Below are 12,798 nucleotides of genomic sequence, written 5' to 3'. Positions count from 1 at the left end.
GAATTATATGAGTTTGTGCGTTCACAGCGTATACTCCATCCCTGAGCTCCGGGATTGAGCCAATATTCCTCAAAAGCTCATTAATTTTCTGGTAAGCCAGGTAACCGCTCAGGCCAAACAGCAAAAAACCTGACACCAACACTACGAATATCCAGACATCTTCAGAATCCTCTACAGATAGTTGAGATAAGCAGATCAGGTTCCAATGTTTCTAGGAGTCCATGATATGCCCAGCTGGCTCTGTCCCAAAGGAGCAACCGGGAGCCCCTTCTCCCGTTCTCATCAATGAAAAATTTTTGTCAATCGCGTTGAGAGACCAACTGACCAGATCCATTTTAATACTTTTCAGTTTCCAGAAAAAATGCAGAAGCGCCGTACATCCAAAGACAGGCAAAGAGCCTTGGGATAAGATAGGGACGAGAGGGAGGAAAAAAGCGTCTGTACTCTCCAAGAGCCGGAAGAAACCGGAAATACCCTTTGCTCAAAAACTGTCTCAAAGTCAAAAGAGATTCTCGAAGACAACTTGTGAAAAATATCTGACGGCGTAAAAAAATACAAAACGATTGACCCAGGTGACCATGGCAGACTTCAGAACTGCTCGCTGTCGGAGACAATCTTTCCATCAGTGTGACTTTACCTTTTGTGTGACAAGTTAAAGAAGCTCTAGCTGCTAGTTCAGGGAAAGTTTTCTTGGTCAAGGATGGAGCCGTTCATAGGAAAAATAAATAACTGATTCATGAAAGTCTTGCAAAAGCAGACAGTCTCAACACCAGCTGTTTAATAACGTTTTTCATCAGTCATGCTGATTCTGTTGCTCATTAAAAAACAGTAAATCAGAAAATATTTGAAGTAAATTATCACTTTTTATTGTTGCATTTCATTAAATGTCAGAATGCATATGGAGGGTCCTGCCCTACAACAACATAATGCCCTTAAGCTAAAAATGGATTAACTGATGTTTCAATTTGCTGATTATGTGTATAGAGCTAATTACACCAGAAGCCACTTCTGGGACCTTCTGGCACCAAAGGGACAAAGGATCTTGTATGGTCTAGTTCGTAGTGTCCAGTCCTGGTGTCTCATTCATAAAACATTGCGTAGAATCCTTACTAAAATCGTACTTAAGCTCAGCCAATAAAATTACTTACGCCATGTGATCTATCAAACATGGAGTAAGCACAGCTTCACGTAATCTCCGTTTCGTACCTAGAAATGTGCTCTGCTGTTTTTGGATCACATCCCACCCTAAACACGCCCACTTTCTGCCATAAATGGTCAATGCAAAGTGCCTTGTGAATCTCATGCATATACATAAGCCGGCTTGTTGAAGCGCTCCACCATTTATGATGGCGACCGCAGCTCAAGGTAGTGCAATTTAATCGAAGCAGAAATTGAGGTACTCGTGGGTGAGGTGGAGAAATGAAAGGAAGTGCTTTTGCAAAACAAATAAGAGAAAATCCATGGAGTGGCACAGCGTTGCTGAAGCCGTCAATGCTGTGAGTTCTTCAGAGAGATCTGTGGCAGATATTAACCCTCTGGAGGGAGGAGTTGCAGATTTGCAACAGTTAAAACCTACCTACCTGGTTACTCCACATACGTATTTCATGAGCATTTTTATCTCAGAAGTACCCCTGAAGGAGTTATATGTTCGTCCTTTTATCAGAACTTATTTTGAGCCTGAGAGGGTTAAAAAATGGTCTGATCTGAAGGTGGAGGCAAAAAAATAAATTAATTGATGTTTTGCCACCGCCAGAGTGTGTCTGCCACTGGCGGAGGCCCTGGCACCTCTGATCTCCCACCTCTCGCCGTTAGGATCTCAGCAGTACTCGGACCGGCAAACGTACGTGGCATCGTGCCAGAGAAGGAGGGAGACACTGACCATGCAGAGGAGACTAATGTTTAAGCCTTTAATTAATACAGTTCAAATGTGTTCATCATTAAAATATTAAACAAAACCAAATATCATTGTTTCCCCCCAGTGACTCTGGACGAAGCGTCGAATCAGGCATCCCGGGCAGTGACCGAAGATGTGGCAGCAGGGTCGGCTTGTCTCACCAGTGTGCCTTGGGCACATGGCGCACCTGGAAGTGGCCGGGTGCTAACTGACGCTGTCCTGCAGGCACAGAGGGACATGATTAGTGCAGTGAACGAAATGCGAGAAGAGCTGCACAGAATATGTGAAAAAGTGATTATTGCTGCTGGAATTCATAATTGTATCCTTCTCAGCAGCAGCACTGCAGGTGCTCTCCATGTCCAAAATGTGCGTAAGCCAGGTCCTTAGTCAACTTAAAGTTGTGCACATTGTTCCTCTACATTTTCTTTTATAAATCCCAAAGTTTGCATGGAAAGTTGCTTACGCAGTTTTCCGACCCCGTTTTGTGCGTAAGCAATCTTGATAAATGAGGCCCCTGGTCTTTGGAGGCCCATATCTAGCATGTTTAGAGGTTTCTGTGCTTCAACACACCTGATTTTAATTAGTAGGTGACTGAAAGACCTGCAGATTCGGATGAGCTACTGAACATGTAATTTAACCACTGAATCAGTTTGGTTGGAGCAGAAACGAAACATTCTGGAAAGGGGGTTTCCGGTGTAAGTACCGGATCTGCTCAGGCTGCCAGATCGGTTCGGAGTCATGCGCCTCCCGTGGTCGTCACATTACAGCAAATCCACTTGGCTTTCACACATAAGTCATGGAAAGAGTTTTGCAGTTTTGTTAATAAATTCTTTTTACTTACTGCCTAAGCGTTTTATTTGTTCACCATATTCTCTTTGTTTTGTAAAAAATGTGAAAATACATAAAACCAACATCAGATTGCCAAAAAGACAGAAACATATTTAAATGTATTTACAAAATTTGCACCCATTTTCATTTGTATAAATGTGAAATTCTTCTGTATAATTCATTAGTTCTTATGTAAACAAATCCATTCATTCATTCAAAATGTTGCTTGCTATTTGTTCAATAAAGTTCTATTAATTTTATTTTGCCCAATTTCGTTAAAATCAGGAGTTGCTGGGGGTCTCAGTTGATATTTGATATCTGAGTTAATATTTTTGCTTAAATCTTCCATTTCCTTTGGCAATGCAAATATATTTTGCCCCAAAAGTGTTTGAACGTGGTACCGTAACTTCCACAAGTCCTACATTCAGCAAATTATTTAGTGTGATGTCATCGGCAGGTGCTGGCCGCCTGAGTAGATCCGGTACCGACACTGGAATCAGGGTTAGACATCTCTATGTGTATATACAAGTCATACAATTAGAATATCATGATAAAGTTTATTTCAGTAACTCCGCTTAGAGTGTAACTTGAATAGTAAATTCATTCATTACATACAGACTGATATATTTCAAATGTTTATTTCTTTTAATTTTGATGATTATAAGTGACAACTAATGAAACTCCCAAATTCAGTATCTCAGAAAATTAGATTATCAATTGAGACCAAATAAAAAAAAAAGATTTTTAGAAATGAAAAGTTTGAGCATGCACAGCACTCGTGTGTTGTGAGAGCCCATGTTGCTCTCATAGTGACCTTCAGCTTGCAGGTTTGAGCCCGGTTCCAACCAGAGAATGCTGCTGTTGTGTTCTTTGGCAAGACATTTAACACACCTTGACTGCTAGTGGTGGTCAGAGGGACCGGTGGCGCCAGTGTTCAGCAGGACTCAACTCTGTCAGTGCGCCTCAGGGCAGCTGTGGCTACATCATAGCTGATCCCCACCAGTGTGTGAATATGTGAATGACTGATTGAGTTGTGAAGTGCCTTGGGGGGTTGTAGAACCTGTCATGGTCTGAGGTGAGCTCATCCTCTTATCAGCTTCTAGCATTCATTCCAGGTGAGCTGTGTCTGAACGCGACCAGCTGCAGCAGATCCATCGTCAGCCACTGCTGGTTTAAAAGGAGGAGGGAGACCACTTCATGACGCCGGTTGATTACTCCACACGGGTATTTTCTAGTTGGACAATCTCTTGGTAACCAACTCTAGTCTCTAGTTAACTCTAAGTTTAGTAAAATTACCTGTTAACCCCACCTGACGTTTGCTCCTTGTTTTCTTGAGATCCTGCTCAACTTCTCACCTCCAGCCAAAGTCTTGGACCTCTCACCAGCCTGCGTCTCCCTCTGTGCAGTCACACTCACCACCGCTCATCCACCCTCCCTGGAACCCTGCTTGTCACTTGGACCCTGCTACCTCAGACCTGACAACTACTTCACATGCAACCTCCTCAAGCTGCCCAGTAAGACCTCCATTCCTCCATCATCAATCTACCAAACCTCCAACTAACCCTGATTCTGCTTACTGACCCGGTCCTGCCCTCCCTGCATCGCTCAGTTTGGGACACCCTTAGTTGCTCATTGTTTTAATAAAACCTTTTTTCCTATTTACATTTGTTTCCTGTGTTGATTCTGCATGTCTTGGGTCAAGACACTTAAACCTCAACATGACAGAACCCTAAGAAGATGCTATACAAATGCCATTTCAGCTCCACCGAAACCCCTCTGGCGTTCTGAATCTTCCTCTTCACAATATTCCATACATTTTTAATGGAGGTTAAGGTCAGGTGAGTTTGTTGGCCAATCAAGAACAGGGACACCATGGTCGTTAAACCAGGCACTGGTAGCTTTGTCACTGTGTGCAGGTGCAAAGTCCTGTTGGAAAATGAAATCTGCATCGCCATGAAGTTGGTCAACAGCAGGAAGCATGAAATGCTCTAAAATTTTATGGTAGATGGTTGTGTTGACCTTGGACCTTAGAAAAGACAATGGACCAATACCAGCAGATGACATGGCACCCAAAACCATCACTAATGGGCCATTCCCATCTGTACCGGGTCGGCCCGGGCCGGGTAGCCCCAGTCGGCCCCAGCCTGGCCCGGTTGATTCCACACATCCTTGTCTTAAGCCCATGCGGGCTGATTCTACCCACCAATCAGAGGCTTGCTCTAATGGAAGGTGTGAATGTGCTGTCAGCAGTGGGTGTGTTGGCCCTGGTCGGCCTGAAGCAGACCCCCTCGAGAAGAGGGCTGAGAATGAGCCTTTGTTGGCCCGGAAAAATACCAGGCCACCCAGATATGTAAACAACCTACGCTACCCGGCCCGGGCCGACCCGGTACAGATGGGAATGGCCCATTACTGTGGAAACTAGACTGGACCTCAAGCAGCGTGGATAGTGTGCCTCTCCTCTCTTCCTCCAGACTAAAACTAATACGATGGATACTTAAACTCCTCCACTTGAGGTAGGACCTCTCCCCCGACCCAGAGTTAGCAAGCCACCCTTTTCCGGTCGAGAACCATGGTCTCAGATTGGTGAGATGGAAACTTTGTCATGATATTCAAATTTTCTGACCAGCGCTTATATGTATTTTTTTATTGATTTACAACAGACATGTTTGATTGAGAACCTTATAACACAGACTTCAGATTTCATAATCTGTTATGACATTTCACCTCCAGTTCAGCAGGATGAACTGAAGCAGGGCTCTGATTTGAAAATGCAGAGAAAAAAAATTCACCATAATTGATGCTGACAGTTGTGGGATGGCAATGCGTTGGGTGTTGTTTCCCTTTCAAAAGGATGTTTGGTGCTGCGAGCGTCTCGCTGCATCGGATCGCTGCTAATGCCCGCCTCCCTCGGGTGTCGCAGTGAGTCAAGCTTCCTGTCGCAATGCATTCGCTACAACACAGATGTTCTCTGGGGAGTCCATGACTGATCTTTTTGCCCTGCAGTGCTCTGCTGTTGTATGTGAATGTGTGACTGTGTTGTAGTAAAAGTCTACAAAAAGAATTTTAGGCCCCAAAAATACATGACGTCAGAAACATTTTTAGTATGACTGTGGCAGTTTGTGTTTCCGTGCAGAATGGCAGTAAGCTAAAAATTCATTATATCTGCAATCTTTTGTTAACCATCTGTGGCAGAAATCCACTGAAAGCTGACCTTTCACGTCAACGTTTAGTCAATTTAGTTTGTTTGCAAAATATTTAAAGGTACACCAAATAATTTTGACATTTTTAAAAATTGTTCCCTTGAGTCAGTGGGTTCTAAAATGACCCTTCGTGGGCTGAATGAATAGTCTCTCTGTCCCCTTTGCTCCTTGAGGGCAGATTACACTGTTTGCAACTTGAATCTTTCTAGACCAGTGACATGAAGTCTTGCAAAGTTACGTTTCTCAAGAAAAAAAAAGTCACGGTTTTCAAAAATTAAATTACAGTTTTACATATCACAATCTATCTGTTCAACAGGTTGTGCTATCAGTGTAGAATAATCTAGTCCAGGTTTGAAGAGTCTAGGTGAGTGGATCTCAACCTTTTTAACTTAAGGACCCCCTCAGAAGATTAACTACACACATGCAGACATACAGATTTATGTCTCACATACAGAGTTCTGATTATACTGTTGGGTGTGTTATTGGGTTTTATAAATGTTATTTAGTACAAATTAAATCTTGTTAACCTCACAATCTCAGCACAGACAATATTATGAGGAGCCCTTGGTGGGTCAAAGACCCCAGGTTGGTAACCACTGATCCAGGTGTTGGAGTTTCATAACAATTCAATTAAAAATTCTCATCAGTGGAAAATTGCAAAACTCAAGGAACTCAGCAGCAAAACAAAGCTAAGTGTCAAAAGCATAAATTCAGTCTTACATTTAATGGTTTATGGTCATAATCACTGTTGTTGTGTAGGGTTTGGTAAATTGAGTGCTTTAAGAGCTCAATATGTATTACCTCTACTTGTGAACAATAAGCTGTGATACTCTATATAAATATAGAAAATCAACCTGCTTGGTCTTTACTTTATTTAATCAGAAGATTCTAGGATTGTAAACACTTCGTTTTGATTCAGAAAAGAGTCAGGTTTATAAAAGTAAGAATTTATTTTACAAACAAAACATGACAGGTTAACTAACATTTACTGTGATGGATGGAACTAGATGTGATGTATGAAACCTATGTGTGAATGCGATGTTATCAGAACTTCCGTATCTAGGAGAGCTGAATTCTGGATGTAAAAGAATTTGGTTTGCATTAAGCTATGATGTTGATTATTATCAAAAACACATCAGACGCAATCTGTCGTGTCTACGTACCCACTCGATGACCCTCGTGATAGATACGGAATGTCAAAGTGCTCTGACTTCCAGGCACCGAGGCCCGTAGAAGAAACTGCGGCACTACTAGACCGGTCTTAGAGTTGTCTCCAGGTCACAACCAGGCCCCCACAATGCGGCTCAGAAAATGGTCTCAACCCGGAAGTGCCAAAAATTGCAGTTCCACCCTCATCCGCTGGGGGCTGGTGTCAGAAGCGTGCAAATCCTCATTGACTCCCATGTTAAAAAATACCAATTTCACAGCAGAAATAAACATGTTTACAGCCTGGTACCAAAACATGTTTTAGGTTTAATAGATCTATTTTACACTCATGACAACTCTGAGGGGGGTGAATTTTTTTTCTCACTCTTCTGTTTAAGTGTATTGAAAGCCTAAAATTCTGTATAATTAATGAGCATCAGACCCACGTGACCGCCGCCTCAAACCCATGTGACCACAGAGCTAGCTCCGTGGAAAGGCCTCAGTAGAGCCTCGGTCTGGCCTGGAAACTGTTTTGGGATTTTGAGTCTCTCTGTTTGTGTATTCTGTTTTGGACATTATTTGTGCAATTGTTGGACAAAATGACTTGCTGTGGCATTAATTGCATTAATAGAGCATCCAAGGAGTCTCCACTTCATTTTTTTCGGTAAGTTAAATTATATGTAGGCATTTTAGGTCACTGCCGCCTTTAAACTAGCTGAGTTTATCCAAGTAACTATCATTTTAACATGTAGCATGTACTGTTTAACCATGAAATTTAGATGTAAAATACGGTAAAATAATTAATAGGGCATATGTCGATGGGTAAAAGGGTAAAACCCAGTGCATTTAACATAAAAATGGGTTGAAATATGATGGAGCTCTTGGAGGGACACTTCTGTGTTCCATTCTTTCACCCGGTTCTCCCCGGCGGTGAGCCCGGTGCATGTCTGACCGATGCGGCGCCTACTAGCTGCTGCGCGGGCTGACCGCTCGTGGAGCTCTCGGATGGGGCTGACCGCTCGTGGAGCTCTCGGACGGGGCTGACCGCTCGTGGAGCTCTCGGACGGGGCTGACCGCTCGTGGAGCTCTCGGACGGGGCTGACCGCTTGTGGAGCTCTCGGACGGGGCTGACCACTTGTGGAGCTCTCGGACTCGTAGAGACCTCACCTCAGAAATACTGCAGCTCAATTCCGTACCTAAATGCAAAGTTTGAGAGACATGGTTCACTTAGGTCTGCACTGCCTTTGGGCTAATTTGTCAAGTTCACAAAATGTGGAACGGGATGTAAGGTTAGAATCAGCGGCGAATCGGAACATGTCTCGAAGCCCTGGCCAACGAAACGGTCCACATGACCATTACTGTCAGGCTCGGAGAAAATTCGGGTTGTTTTTGTGTTAGTCGATTCTGCAACAGTGACTCTAACGCAGCACTAGTTGATAGACATCATTACAGCGTGAAATCCAGCACAGCGTGACCCAGTTCTGAAAGGAATTCTGTTCAGGAGGTCACATTTCAGGCTCTCCACATCATATGTGACTGAATTTTATGTTATAATAACGATCACACTAGGAATGTTATAAAGCACCTATACCCAAAGCTCATAGGTGAGGGTAGGACAGTAGATCGACCGGTAAATCGAGAGCTTCGCCTTCTGACTTAGCTCTCTCTTCACCACGACAGACCGGTACAACACCCGCATCACTGCAGACGCAGCACCAATCTGCCTATCGATCTCACGCTCCAGTTTTCCCTCACTCGTGAACAAGACCCCGAGATAAAACTCCTCCACTTGGGGCAGGACCTCATCCCTGACCCGGAGAAGGCATTCTACCCTTTTCTGAATCAATCTTTTCCAAACAATTCTTCTTATCTAAATCTGGCACCCTGTTAGCCTTGAGCTGCGAGAAGAAAGAAAAAACAACCTCCACGATGTAATGAAGATAGATGCTGTGAAATCCCAACCTACCCCCGCCTTTGGATTGGTGGTCTTAGCCTGGCGAGGCCATCAACGTAAGGAGTCAATGTGCTCTTCACTACCTCCATCTCCCTCCCACCTGTGTTAGGGTGAGAAGCTCGGTCATCCGCGAGGGGCTCGGAGTAGACCTGCTGCTCCTCCACATCGACAGGAGCCAGTTGAGGTGGCTCAGGCATCTGGTCAGCCAGCCACTGAAAATACAGAACCTTTGACACCTGTTCAGTCCTACAAGCCATGGGTTGCAGCACAGGAGGAAACGACAGATGTGGAGAAGGTTCAGAGATTCGTAAATCATCTTCTGCGTTTTATGATATGCACTTCATGCATTGGGTAATGGTCATCAATTTTATCTGGTTTTTGATGTCTACTGGTAAGCTCAGAGTATTATATAGGTTTTGACATCTGGTTTAATGTTGAGCTAAGATCTGATTGATTGGTCATTCCAAATTCCAGGTTGGTGGGTGTGTCATAATTCTTACTCTGGTTTTTGTTGACATGATAATGTATTTTAATTTTATTGTTATTGCTCAAAGGTAACATTCAGGGGGCATAAATTAATAAAGCTAGGAATGCAGGATAAATGGTGTCTGTCTAGTGTTAAGCTAAAGTCCTCGCATTGATAGGGTGCGTCAATCCTAATTCTTGCTTACTAATTGATTGTTGGGTTAATGACATCTTACTCTGGTTTTGTTATGACAACCAAAATGAACATCAGGAGGGATTTGTTAGGTATTTTTATTAAATGTTCATGTTGGTTGGTCTGTGAATCTTTCTTTGTGTGGGGTGACGAGCTCCTGTGAAATTTGTAATGCCTGAGGCCAGATCTCTGGAATGTGGTAACCGTGGTAACCCTAGGAGATGGGTCTGTACCTGTATGTAACTTGAGAAGGCCCACGTTCTCTGTCCTGTTGGTCAATAAAACCCCTGGGAAACAAACTGAGGACTCAGGGGAGTGACGTGGGGCCAGCCTCGGAGGGGGTTTCCCCTGTGTCGACTATCGATTATTTTGGGGACTCGGGGTACAATGAAATCCTCTTTTGTGTGTGTGTTTATTTCAGTTTCAAGGGTTATGGAAAAGTAAAAATTACCCAACACCTAAGTCAAAATAGTTTGAACTGAAGTGAAAAATGCAAAAACAAAAATAATTCCTGCTTTCCTGATTACCAATTCATTTTTCCCTGATAAGGTGGAAAGCATAATTTCAAGCAGCTGCTGCCATCCATTTGTCAAAAGTAACGTAGCTTGATAGCATTCATCAACATCACGGTAGTCAAAGTTATATAATTTCTATCGTATTAGGGGTAGCAGTAGCTCAGGAGGTAGAGTGGGCTGTCCAGTAATCAGGTTGCAGGTTCAATCCCGGCTCAGGACAGAGAATTCTGCTGTTGTGTCCTTTGGCAAGACACTTAATCCATCTTGCCTAAAGTTGGTGGTCGGAGGGACACCTTGTCAGTGAGCCCCAGGGTGGCTGTGGCTACATTGTAGTTCATCACCAACAGCACGTGAATGTGTGTATGAGTGGATGAATGATACAGTGTAAAGTGTAAAGCACTTTGGAGTCCTGACTATACAAGTGTGGATCATTTAACATTTATATTCCCATGAATTGCTTTAGTTCTTCAAAAAGCAGCTCAAAACACATCTTTTAAGGCTTTTGTGTGATCTTCTGCAAATATACTTCTTGCAAGTTAGCTTATTTTCCTTCTTGTGTTCCTTTGTGCCCCCTATATTTAATTATTTATTGTGCATGTAAAAGGCCATATGATTTTTTTCTTGAAAGGTGCTACACATAAAAATTTTCCCTCTTCTTCATGTTCACTGTGCCAGCAAGGCTCCCAATTGACTTTTACAACAAAAAACAAGAACATAATAACTCATGATAAACAATGATATTGAGGTAGAACACTACATATTTAATGGGTTGACACAGATAGTACAGAATATTTTATATTTTACAACTTTCATGGAAATAATCTAAAACTAACAGCCAGTGGAAAAACACTACAAATAAATTTCAGCAACTTAAGGAAGAACATTAAACATAAAACATGAAAATATTTTCAGTATGACGTTAAAGACATCAGGAAAATGCAATAGATCAGGGACTCCCTAAGTGTGGTGCGCGCACCCCTGTGGGTGCGCGAGCTGCCGCTAGGGGGTGCGCGAGGTGAAAAGTGTAATGGCTGAGGAGCTCAGAGAAGTCTGTCAAAAGTCACCATTAGCGTAGCCAGAAACTCATTTGTGGGTGGGCCTAAGAAAAAGTAAGTGGGCCCAATAAACGTAATTGAAAACAAGTATATTTTGCTTGTGTGTGTGTGTCCTCCGCATGTGCCCTAGCTTCATAATAATGATGCGCTCCGAGCTTCAGCACTCTGACCTGCACACGCTGTCAATAGCAAGATATGTTCCGTATTTGATCATTTTTAACGATGTTGGAGAAATCTGAAGGTGGTGAGTCATTCTGGCAGATTGTAATGAACACCGTCTCCAAGGCCGGATTAACCATATGGGCAACTGGGCAATTGCCCAGGGCCCACAGACTCTAAAGGGCCCAGGGCAGCAAGGGCACGAGCAAAATACTGTAGACCTATCTGTAATCTCCTGCTTTATATTAAACTATGGTGACCGTACGTCCTGTTTTCCCTGGACATGTCCACTTTTCACTCTCTGTCCGGGGCATGCGGACTGGGGGTTCTTGTATTGATGAAAATGTCTGGCTTTTCATGCAGGAGCAGGGATCGAAATATGGGGGAGTTGTATACCCTACACATCCAGGGGAGCCGGAAAAAAGTTTTCTACCTATATTACGTCATTTATGGACTCTTCTGGGCAGAGAGCACAGAGAGCTGCACAGCGCTCCAGGCTGCTGCTTCCATCACACGGCCCATTCTCAAAGTGGCGCAACCAAAAATCTATAATTAACACACGATCGTTCGTGTCCGCAGATGTTCTCCATTTTCTGTCTTATTTGTGCCTGAAGCGCTCTGCTACTGTGGAGCTCATCACCTGTGCTGCTGTGATATCACCTCACTGACGCAGCATTGAAATGCTCTCTCCGCTTTGCGGTCAGGAGATCCCTTTGATCTGCTCAAAAGTAACTGATGAGGTGAAAAAGTAAGAATCCAGGCAGCAGTTTTTCTGGAGAGTTTAGAGGAGATGCAGGAAGATGAGAGACAGACAGGACAGGAAAATAGTTCAATAAAAACAAGAAAACAAAACAAAGTGTTGAAAAGTAAAATGTAGGTAGATTTATCTCCACTACACGTTTTTACCTGTATAAAACAATAAGTTACACACATGTCATATTTATACATCTGATACAATTCAGATCACCTTCAAAACTCAAGTCACACAACCAGGGTCGTTTCAAGACATTTTGGGGGCCAAAGAAAAATGACCCCACCCACCCCCACCCCCTCATAACTGGGCTCCCCAGAAGCCTCTGTGTAATTCATACCCTCTCCAGGAGTATTAGTATACAGTGTTTATAAAAGCTCCTCAGACATCGCTGACATGTTATCAGATGAAAAACTAAATTATCACATAGCCATGCCCTGATGTGGGGCTGGGGGGTGCGTCGACATGGTCGGGACATAGAAGGGGATGCAGGGCTAAATAAGTTTGGGAACAAATGCAATAGATAAAAACGTTATATACGGTATTTAGGCACACACAGTTATTCAAACATACAGTGAGTTTTTTTTACTCTGTGTGGATTTTCATGTGTGTTTTTATGCCCTGCTTGCTGCTAAAAC

The sequence above is a fragment of the Nothobranchius furzeri genome, chromosome 12 (genome assembly GCF_043380555.1).
Source record: "Nothobranchius furzeri strain GRZ-AD chromosome 12, NfurGRZ-RIMD1, whole genome shotgun sequence".
NCBI classification, from domain to species: Eukaryota; Metazoa; Chordata; class Actinopteri; order Cyprinodontiformes; family Nothobranchiidae; genus Nothobranchius; species Nothobranchius furzeri.
This window is presented reverse-complemented; position numbering follows the sequence as displayed.